The following is a 12,036-nucleotide window of genomic DNA, read 5'->3' on the forward strand; positions in this document are numbered from 1 at the left end:
TGGTATTTACGCACAGCATTCTTCTTTGATAAGCGCACGCGTACCACCTCTCGCCGCCAGGGTGCAGTCAAGAGCCATTCAAGTTTGCAGCACAACAGTTCTCATTGCATTCAGTTCATCAGTCACAAGTTCGAGAGCGGAAAGGTCGCATTGCTCATTACTTCGAGAGGTTTTGACAACTTCCTCAGTTCCCAGATTGATTTGACTGCTCCATAGGCTGTGATTATTCCAGCCCAGGATATGACACTGTCACTCAAGTCCATATGAGTCAATTTTCCTTTATCTCTTACGGATGAATGATCTTTTCAACCAGCTTCGATTTTACCCACTGAATTAGTAGGTTTCTCGACTGAGTTCCCAGTTCTTCGAGCTATATCTCTTACATGTCATATCTTACCCAGAGGCAATTCTGCAGTATGTCTTATGGCTGGAACAAGATAACCCAAAAAACAACTGCCGGACCAATTCTCAGGTAACCATTGATATGCTTTTTTCCCACAAACAAAATAACAATATTCTACTTTAGTACTGATGCGGGTTAACTCTGACTGAAACATTTTCCTGTCTATAACAGACAACTGTTAATACAATGCAGGATTTGTCTGCACATCTTTCAACGTTGTTCTCATTAAGCTTACATACGGCTCCTATATCGTGCTACAACTAGTACTCTCATCTTTGGCTTTTAGATAACATTTGTAAGACACAGTTATGTTACAATCACTCCAACCAACTTGGAGTGTATCATTTTTATAGAGACAAACAATTCCTTTTTGTGTAACAGGTAAGTACAGTGCCACTTTGTCCTGTGATCTCACAGAACCTGTATCACAAAGTAGATTTTCACAGGTCTCATTTATCCCCAAGGGGACAGCAGACATCAAATGTCCTCCATATGCTGTAGGTATGGCAGTACAAACCCAGCAATTTGAAATGTTCATAGTCTCTACATACACACGCTTCATGGCTAGGTATGTGTTAAAGTTGGGATGCCAATCTGTGGCCAGTTCATCACGTTTCATCATTTATATCTGTGTAGTTATATGCAGGAAAGATCCCAGCAAAAGAAAAGTCACCACAAACATGGTTGATAGGTGTATGATCAGTAGGACAGTAAACCAATGTCTTTGGGGTTGCTTTGTATTTTCATACACTCTGGCCCTGGTCATTCTGTCTCTGTGGTATATCGGCTACGAAATGTTTCTTAAACTGAATATTCTTCACCGGTTTGGAATGGGTCAGGTGAACCCAGGACGACCTCTCCGCAACCTTTACTGTGGTGGGCGTTGCCAACAGTACCTGGTACGGACCTTCCCACGTTGGACTCGTCCAGTTAGTTCTTTGGATAACTTTCAACCACACCCAGGATCCTGGAGTCAGCACTGTGTCTGGCTTCGTTTGTTCTTTATCTGAAAAAGAGTTTAACTGAAAACAAATATTATTGGTTAACAATCCTTTCATATAACTGGCTAATGAGCCATCGACCTCCAGCTCTGCAGGCATGAGAGCTTTCCACTGTGGCACATAATATGCCCTTCCAAATACTACTTCAAAGGGGATCAAACCCTTTACATTTGGAACTGTTCTCATGCTCAGCAATGCTAGAGGTAGACAGCAAATCCAATTCTTCTGAGCCTCACTCATCAACTTCCTCAACTTATTTTCTAAATCCCATTGTACCTCTCCACCAGTCCTGCTGACTGTGGGTGGTATGCGCATTGATTCTTCATGGAAATCCCAAAGAATCTCCCAGATTGCTGGATTGTCTGGTTCACAAACTGCGTTCCATTACCACTATAGATTCTTTCCGGTATACCAGATCTAGGGATTATTTCTTTTACTAGGGCCTTTGCCGCTGTTGCTGCATCCGGATTCCTGGTTGGGAAAGCTTCTACCCATTTTGAAACATATCTATAATCACTAAACAGTATTTCTTCCCTTCACATTTATTCAGCTCTATAAAATCCATACAAATAGTATGGAACGGCTATGGTGGTGTAGGAAACCCCCTTCGGTTGGAATGCTCCCTGTGCATGATGTTTACTGCAAATATGACACGCTGCAGAAAATGTTTGTGTGTAGTTCGTAATTCCATATGGTGGGAATATTCTGTTAACTTACTGTACCATCCCCCCTGTTGAGACATGGCTCTGCCCATGGCTCAACACAGCTGCATATCTAATTAAATTAGACGGTAATATTGGCCTTTTCTCTTTGGGGATGTACAGTCCGTCTTCAAGGATTGCTCCTCGTCTTACCCACTTCTGTTTTTCTGCTTTCGTAGTTAATGTTTGCATTGTTTTAAACATTTCTAAATCTAACATCTCTGAGGGTTGTAATTCCTCATTCAGAAAGAAAGTTTCTGAGTGTGAGGCTGCTTGTTTTGCAGCTGCATCAGCTCGTGCATTACGTTTCGAAATCTTATCCTGTTGCTTTGTATGAGCTGCACATTTACAAATAGCTACTTTAGTAGGTAACTGAATGGAATCTAATAAATTCAAGATTAATTGCGCATGATTAATCGGTTTACCAGTGTATGTTATCATTCCCCTATTCTTCCACGGCTGCGCAAAAACATGCACTGTAGAGAAAGCATACTGACTATCAGTATATATGTCCACACATCTGTTTTCCGGTAGAGTGCAAGCACGTGTTACAGCTATCAGTTCTGCTGCTTGAGCAGACAAGTTATGCTGCAGGGGTTGGGCTTCTACAATCTCAGTATCAGTAACTACTGCATAACCTACTAGATTCTTTCCTGTAGGACCCTTTCTACATGATCCGTCCACATAAAATGTCACCTCTGCATCATCTAAGGGTATATCAGTAAGATCCTGTCTGGGTAAAGTTATTTGCTCCATTTCCTGTAGGCAACTGTGTGGTGTGCCATCCACAGGAGTCGGAAGTAACGTTGATGGATTTCATGTTGTACAACGTTCAATCACCATATGAGGTTGACTCAGGAGTATGGTCATACAAGACAGATGTCTAGCACGGGACAGGAATGCTATTTTCTCTTGCAGCTAAATTATCGCAACTGCATGAGGCACTCTCAAAGTGAGAGGGTGGAATGATACCATTGATGCCGAAGCCTGTACTGCCATAGCAGCTGCAACAACTGCCTGTACACAATGTGGCAATGACCGTGCCACTGGGTCCAACTGCGATGAGTAGTACGCTATGGGGCGTGTCTTACTTCCATGCTGTTGCGTCAAGACTGACGTCATATATCCCTGCTTACAATCTACAGTCTGAAGACATCTCTTATGATAATTCGGAAGCCCTAAAACTGATGATGAAGCTATCAATCGTTTTAGTCTGCAGAAAGCTGTTTCTGCTACTGGAGTCCAATGTAGTATATCATGTGCTGCCATAGGTGTATTAAAGATTACAGCAGCCAATACAGCCGATTCCAAAGCATAGTTTGGTATCCAGCTTCGACAAAAGTTAGTCGTCCCCAGGAAGGACATCATTTCCTTCTTGGTAGTTGGCTTGGGTGCTTGTAAATTTTCTGCCTTGCTATCTTCATCTAATGTTCTACCCTCTTGGATACCACATATCCCAGGTACCTGACCTGTATTCTCCAAAGTTGCAATTTATGCTTGTTTACTTTATGTCCCTGTTATGCTAAATATTTCGATAATGCTATTGTAGCTACCCTACATTGCTGCTGGGTAGGGGCCGCAAGCAGGATGTCATCCACATAGAGTAGAACTTGACTGCCCCCGGGTGGAGTAAACCCCGCCAGGTTGCTAGCCATCTCCTGTGCAAATATTGTTGGACTTTCACAGTATCCCTGCGGTAGCCGAGTATGGGTGTATCTGTTACCCTGAATGTAAAAGCAAACCAATACTGACTATCTGGATGTATAGGTATTGCAAAGGAAGCATAGCTTATATCTACCACGGTAAAATACTTCTGTTGCGGCTTCAAATCATTCAATATAGTGTGTGGGTCTGGCACCATCGGTGCCCTAGGTATTATTGCATGATTTACAGCTTGTAAATCCTGTACCATACGCCATTCCCCGTTTGCTTTTCTAACAGGAGATAGAGGGGTATTGCATGGTGAATCTAAAGTTTCTACCAGTATCCCTTTCTTGAGTTGTGCCGCTATGATAGGCTTGATTCCCTGCTCTGCATCCTTCCTCAAAGGGTATTATTTCTTTGGCGGTCTAAATGCTGACTTTGGTGTAATGGTTACTGGACGTGCTGTCCGAATAAGCCCTACATCTGATTTCCCTGTTGACCAAAGAGTGCTTGATATGTCACACAAGGCTCTCTCTTCTTCTTTTAACAGGAACACCAATCAGCTGTCCTCACTCTGCTGTAAGTGTACAGCTGGACGTGCTTGCGCTAGCCAATTTAATTTTTGCTTCTGTATTCCCTGTTGTGACAATTCTAAGTTGATTTGCCTTTCCCATCTTGTCACTTTTTCACCCTGGTCCACCCATCTGACATTTCTATGTTTGGTTACACTGACATGCGGTGGCCTGTTGGACTTATATAGTCCCATGAATTCCTGAGGTAATGAACAACTCAGCACACTATTACCCTCAGTATCCCAGTACAAGGTTCGTAACACTAGTCTATTGGCAGGATGTCTGCACAATGTTTGCTCATATTCCTTATCAGGCCCTGGTGTGCTACAATAGTACAGAGTACAATGTAACAAATGCTGCTGATCAATGTGAAGGGAGCGTGCCTTACTGATGGCTACGTTCATCAGTTCCTCAGTTACTGCCCCTGGACCAGTCGTGACGAGGTCCTGCCTGTACCAATAATGGGATTCACCCTCCGATCGCACCACAACAGTATCCATTTGCCTTTGTGCCTCCATACCCTTCTTGGTAGGGACTACTGCTATGCCAAAGAGCTGCATAATGTCTCTCCCCAGTATATTTACTGGACATTTTGCAGAAAGTACTATTTTACTTCTCTGGGTCATACCTGAAACAGGGTCAGTTATTGCTATATCATGGGAAAGTGGTTCCCTGTATAGCTTCCCATTTACTGCTTTCACTAATATGTAGTCAGGTGATTCTGAGTGTTCCGGTAACTTTGAAGGGTGTATCAAAGTTCGTGATGCTCCTGAATCACACAGGAATCTCACATCCTTCCCCTCCACCAGACGTGTAACTTCCGGTTTTGTGTCCGCCAAATAGAGCTCCAAGCTCAACAAGGCTAATTCTAGAACTTCGTTTTCCTCATTTTCTACATCTGTTTGCACTTCCTTTATTCCTTCTACTGCGTTTCCATTTTCTCCCTGCCCATTAGTCTCTCCTGATGACTGTTGAACGTTATGACTGTCATATAGTCAATCCTAATCACTCCTATCCTTCCCTTCCGTAGACGGTTTTTTATTCAACCTGCAATCCCTTGCTAAATGTCCCCTCTTCCCACAGTTAAAGCACTCACCTTTTCTGTTTCTTTCCTCAAACACCTCCGAGTCTCTGTCAGAGCGTTTATTGCCCTGAGTGTTTCTCTTACCCTTTTTACCTGACTGTACTACTAAGACTTCTGCTCCGTCTTCAGCTGTGAAGACCTGCGTCTTCCTTTTCTTCTTACTGTTAAGATGTCTTTCAGTATGCCTAGCATACTCCAGTAAGGCTTGTAGCCTACTCGTTCGGTGATCTATCATATGCTTTGTAATATAGCTACCGATAGGGGCAATGCAACCTTTCAAAAATGTATTTTTCAACTGTTGTTCATATGCACTATCATTTTTCTGATTTGCAGGAATGGGCATACCACTATGGTTATTGAAACATTCCAATAATCTACCATAGTATCCATGTACAGTTTCATTATCTTGTTGTATGCACTGATTAATACAGGTCCAATCTGCTCTAGGTTTCCATTTTTCAGTGATTCGGTCCGTAAGACCCTTCAACGTGGTGTCTACTTCTGCGTCACTATGTGGGAGTGGTTTAAGTTGCGCGTCACAAGCATTCCGGACACCACAAACCATGTGCCAGTCTGGACCTATAATTTGTCTAATCACCTTCTCTACTTCTTCCCCATTTAAGTGGTAACTCATTCGCATACCTTGTAAATGTTGTATAAACTTTTCATGATTACTTTGTGGATGGGGAATTCCCTCTGTAACTTTCCGGATATCTTCCGGTGTCCACGGTCTATACACTAGGAGAGTTGGGTCCTGGCCTTCCTGTCCTGCCTGAGGGTTCGGTACTTCAATTAATTGACAGATTTCCTTACTCTGTTCTAGTGACTCTCTTCTTAGTTGAGTGTCCCTAGGTGTTTTACGTGTTCGGGATCTAGTTTCAATAGCTTCTCTTACAAATGGTTGTTGTAATACCTCTGTTGCCACAGGATAACGTGGGGGGGGGACTAGCCTGCCCTCCCGCTTCATATCCTGGATGTGGTATCGGAGGGTGGAGGGGGAGGGGCCGTCGCTACTACTGTATTATTATCTTCTTTGTCTAAGTATGATGTTTTCGCATTTTTAGTCTTCTGTTCCCTTCGGTTCACTTCCTCAATCCACCTATGTGCTTGAGGGATACCAAAATGTCGCTGTTTTTTCGCCTGACCATCTGCGTCACATTTTAAGTGTTTCAAAAGTTTCACTAACGATATTTTGTCTAATATACCAGCAAAGTCATATTTATTAACCCATTTTGCAAAATATCTCACATTATCTGCTCTCTGCAATTGCATATACTTCGCATCATCCGTCAAGGGCGGATCTCGCGATCTCTTAGTGCACTGATTTCCCATGTCTTCAAAACGACTGTTACGTAACCCTTCTCTCGTACCACGTGGTATCTCCTTCCCTGTATCCACTGTAGTGTCTAGAATGACTGTTTACTCTGCTCTGTGTTCCCCTGATCTATGACCAAATGTAAAACTACTTCAATTCGTTCTCGACCTGCTATCACAAATCTTAACAACAACACAATGTAACCTGGTCCCTGATCTAAAACAGAGACAAAGAGGGAAACTCTCCTTACCTGAGCCTCCCATTTATGACTGCACGTTTTCTTCTTGGGATCCAGTTTTCCACTTTTCAGCCACAGATCAGAAAGTGGACAGCCTCTTTACACACAACAATTCAGTCGGAGGTCTTTTCACTCAAGAAGAACCATTTAGGCAACTTCTCCTGCGCAGATTTCGTACCACCCATGCACTCTGACCTGTAGCTTACCAAGGGAATTCCGGCTAAGAAGGACCACAATGTCACATAAGTTGTTAAAATCAGACTGTAGAAATCAGTAGGCTTTTCTAAATGACAGTCAATAACACGGGAAGCTCAGGTTCACAACGTTTTACTAGTGTACACCTGGAGGCAAAAAACTATACAGTACAAGTATAAGAGTTTTGTCTGACTCTATACAGGAAGCAATTTGTTTATATAGTGTTTACTATCAGCTTTTGCCCACCTTACTGACGTGGTCAGTCACAGGGCATTTCCATCACTATAGTCTGCAATATTCTATTCATACGAAGGTGCTGAGGTAATGCTTTTAAAATGTTTTCCCATGAGAATAACACAGCCTTGCAAGGCACCTGGTCAGTTACAGTGTCCTTCTGTAAATGTTGCTCTTTCAAGGACCCTGGACTGTTCAGATACAATAGTCAGTTCATTTCTTAATACGTTCCTTTGTCTCTCTGGTAAGGAGTTGTACTCTATCTTCGATAGAGCTCACAAGACCATCCTCCTCAGTGGAAGGGAGGCAGATATACATGTACATACATTTGTTTTTCTCTAACCCAGCAGATAATTAATGCTGAAAGACATGAGCCTGCTGAACTGGTTACTGCCAGGGTCAGAGTTCAATCACACTGCAGCTAAGCTTCAGGCAATTACATGCAAGATCATTTCTACTGCCATATTGTAAAGTAGAATACAATGCATTATATACTATTTGCTTCTAAACTGGCACTTCATATGTGTTTATATATATATTTTTCTAACAACATCCATCCGGGCATATGCATGTTATTCCGTCCTTTGCATTGGCCGTGGGTGTTTGGCCATCCGGCAACTCTACTCTCAACATGTGATGTCCCACCTTCCCCTTCTGTGCCTGTGGCACCCTGTTAGGGCGTCCTGTTTGGTAGGCAGATGTTCCATTATATGTGTTTGACATGTCTGTATAGCTAATCATTGGTACGGTGGTTGAACATCCCGCCTTGTCCGCATGTGTACAGTTATGTGCACCGTGGCGTGTGCAAGCCTATGGGGTTTGGACGGGTCCATACCACATGCGGGATGTACACATTCTGCCGACACATTCACATGCAGCCATTTGCATATCTGTACCTGAGGTGGGTTTTTAACATGTGAGGTACATATTTGCCCGTGTGGCACTGCCTAAGACAATACTTCTTACCACATTTCAGGTATGCCCATTGTGTGTAGGTGTGTAGCTGCGCAAGGCTGCTAGCTGGGTTGGGTGCACGACGTACATGGGTGCGGGTTACATGCTATGATGGGGCTATTGTGTATTACATTTGCATGCATGGGTTCTGCTTCTGGATATTACGCTTAGACATACGCCGTCCTGTGTATGCGACGAGCACGTTGCTGGGTGTGGTACATGTTGCTATGCACATGTTTGCCTGTGTTTAGGGTATCTTGTTTCCTTCTTGTTGTTATATCGACACGGCTACCCGGCTGTGTACTCTCACTACTGCTGGTGACCATTAGGGTTGCCACCTTTTCAAATGCCCAAAGTGGGACATCTTTTGTGGAAACATCGGATTTTGCAGGGCAAAACATACCCACAGCAAGTAGAGATGAAACTAATTCACTTTTTTGCTGAGATAAAAGCTTATTCTTATAGCATTTGGGTTGCTTATTCTGTTTTTATACCATGTATGTGTTTCAAATACAAAATAATTGTTTTATGCTACTATTAAGGTATATTGAGGGAATATTTTTGTCCTGAGATCTCAGGACATTTGCCATTTTTCGATTTTTTGGCGGGACACAACTTTCAAATGAGGGACTGTCCCTAGCAAAGTGGGACAGTTGCTAACCTTGGTGACCATGCCCATGTCGCTACTTCTATGTCGGTGCGGCGCGCTGACATGCTGCGGTACACCTTCACTGGGTATGCCCACTGACAGTGCATTGCGGGACGGACACGGTATTACGCGTATCCTTTGTTCCTTGGACGGGTACACTTAGGGCTTCGTGGGTTGTGTTTGCTTCTCCGTTTTGTTGGGACGGGTACTATGTTGCATACTCTGCATGCGTTTCATTCTCCATGGGCCCTGGCTGGTGCGGTTACTATTACGGGCGGCCTGTGGAAGTCAGCACTTTAGGTTGCTCATTGCCTGCCGGCTTAGCCACGCCTCCAGACACATCCTACTTGGGCTCGCTCACGTGCCCTACGCACGTGTCTGTGGTTGCAGCGCGCACTCATTACTATGCATATGGCGCTGCTACGCCGACCATTCACTGCACCACCGGTGCAGGCCTTACACCGGCCTTACGCCGAGCTTCATGAATCCTGGGGATAATTTACTGAATTTTAGGAGCAGATCAGATATCAGTGCAGCCAGAACAAGATTGGTACTACATGTACTTACTCCACAAGATAAAAACACAAGTCACTTGCTGCTTGAAACCCTCTTTAATGTATATTCATATTTCCCCTTATTGTTAGTTTTCTACTTATAATTTCCAGTGACTCGAAGAACTGACATAATATAAAAAGGAAGACAAACATATTATAGGGTTTTAAAATGTGAGCAGTTTGTGCAGCTTGCCTTCTGCATTATAATGATGTACAGTGTAAACATGGACACATACATGTCATTTGTATGTAGTATACACTAGTCTGATATCTGCTAAATGAGATAAGACATGGAAAAAAGGCAAAGTCTGTTGTTCAATGACATTATGTAAAAAAGGTAAGCAATTTCTGTCTGAAATAATACAATTCTGTAGTAGCGATAATCCACAAACGGGTATGTTTAATGTACTTAATATATCCATGGTGAACTCTTTTTGACCACTTAGGATCCACCCACATGATCGCATCATGTTAATCATCCGTAAATCCTATACCCACTCACAGACTTGGACTACTGATTTATTTATTTATTTATTTATTGACATTTGATTACTGGTAGAAGCTCAGTTTTAGTGGAGGCCCGGGAAGAAAAGCTTCAAATTATTACAAAACATTTTAAGAACAATATTTTTACAGTCTTCAAAAATAAAAAAAAAAACATTTTCAGTTTAAATAATTATAACATATTAGCCATCATAAAAAAAATGGTTAAGAATCAATACAAAGTATATGTCAATCATTTAATACTTAGAGAATTTTTTAATAGTTTGTAGAGAAATTAAATGTAAGTTAGTGTAATAGAAATAGGAATTGTAATATGAAATGAAGGAAAAAGAGGCTTGTCTTATATTTAGAGAGAAAGTCAAAGAAGAGAATTAGATGCAGTAAGGAAGTAAGTTAGAAGGGAGAGTAAGGAGGTATAAGGAATGGAAAGGTGCTTATTTATCTTTACAGATATATGTCATCCTAGTTTTGTGCAAGAACAGAGCCATATTTTAGCTAGGAAGTCTTTCAGAGTGGTTTTGAAAGATGGGAGTGTGGGTGTAGACCTGATGGATACAGGTAAGGAGTTCCAGGTTTTAGCAACCTTGTCCGAGTATAGACAGTGCCCAGCAGATTTGCCAGGTTTATAGACAAGCAGGAGTTCTTGGTCTCTAGATCACAATGACCAACTGTAAATGTAGTTGTGTTGAATGTTTTTTAGTGCTGGACAGGCAGACAGATGCTGGATAATTTTATAGGAGGTAAGAAGTTGTATATATGCTAGTTGATGTGACACTTCTAACCGATTTAGTCTTTTCAGTGCTATACAGTAGTGGATTCTGAAAGGGGTATGTGCTGCAAATTTATCAACTTTGTTATACCGTTGTTCAAGTTTCATTTTTGTGAAGCCTGCAGGCTAGTAAGGATAGGAGCACCATAAAAAGTGTGGGGAGGAGATAAGTAGTGGGATGTGTGTTTTAGTTGCATCAGTGAAAACGTTTTTGTATCTTTACAGCATCCCTAGTTTTTGATGAGTTTGAATTATGCAGTTTTGCATAGGCAGGTTGAATGTAATATTATCAATCATCCATTATCACCCCAAACGGTTTGCTATGAGAAGTGACTTCATTGGTTGTATTATCAAGACAGTGGACTTTACATTACATTTTTTCATGAGAGAGGGATTTAGTGCATAAAAAGTAGTTTGGTGTGCTTTGGGTTAAGCATGAGTTGTGAGTTACAAAGCCATGTTTCCGTGGCTGCTAAAGCCTTCTGAGTACTTTTTATGAGGTGTACCACACTGCCAGATGTGAAAATGAGAGTGGAATCATCTGTATATTATATTAGGGTGGCCTGTTGTGTGGATGTATAGAGAGCGCTAGTGAAAATGTTAAAGAGGAGAGCACCAAGGGTAGACTCTTGTGGTACCCCGGTGGTGAATGGAAGGTAAGGAGAGAGCGCAGACTGCCATTTTACTTACTGATACCTATTGGACAAGGAACTTTTGTACCACAGAAGGGAGGGCTGAGAGACCTACTGAGGACATTTGAAGAGGAAGTTTGTTGTGACAAACTGTGTCAAAGGCTTTAGAAAACTACAGAAATAAGAAAATGACTAGTTTGTCTTTATCTCTAGCTTTATTAACAGTATCTATCTAGGTTAGAAGGGCAGTACTAGTACTATGGGAAGGATGGAAGCCATGTTGTGCAGAGAATAAGAGTTCCTCCTGCAGGAAATAGTCTAGCAATTGCTCTTGAATACATTTTCAAGTATTTTGGCAAAGGGAGATAAGATCGCTACAGTTTCATGCTTGTTAAATTTCCTCTTTTGTGCAGGGGGATATTGTGGGACTTTTTCCATGTGGAGGGAATGTGAGATTCCTGGATTGACCTACTTATAAGGACTGAAACAGGAATAGCAATGCTTTTGGCTGCTATTTTTAGGTACTTACTTGGAAGGTCATCAGCTGAAGAAAAGCATGGTTTAAATTTAAAAGTACTTTTACATAG

The sequence above is a fragment of the Protopterus annectens genome, chromosome 4.part1, assembly GCF_019279795.1.
Source record: "Protopterus annectens isolate FY-2018-M chromosome 4.part1, PAN1.0, whole genome shotgun sequence".
Taxonomy (NCBI): Eukaryota; Metazoa; Chordata; order Ceratodontiformes; family Protopteridae; genus Protopterus; species Protopterus annectens.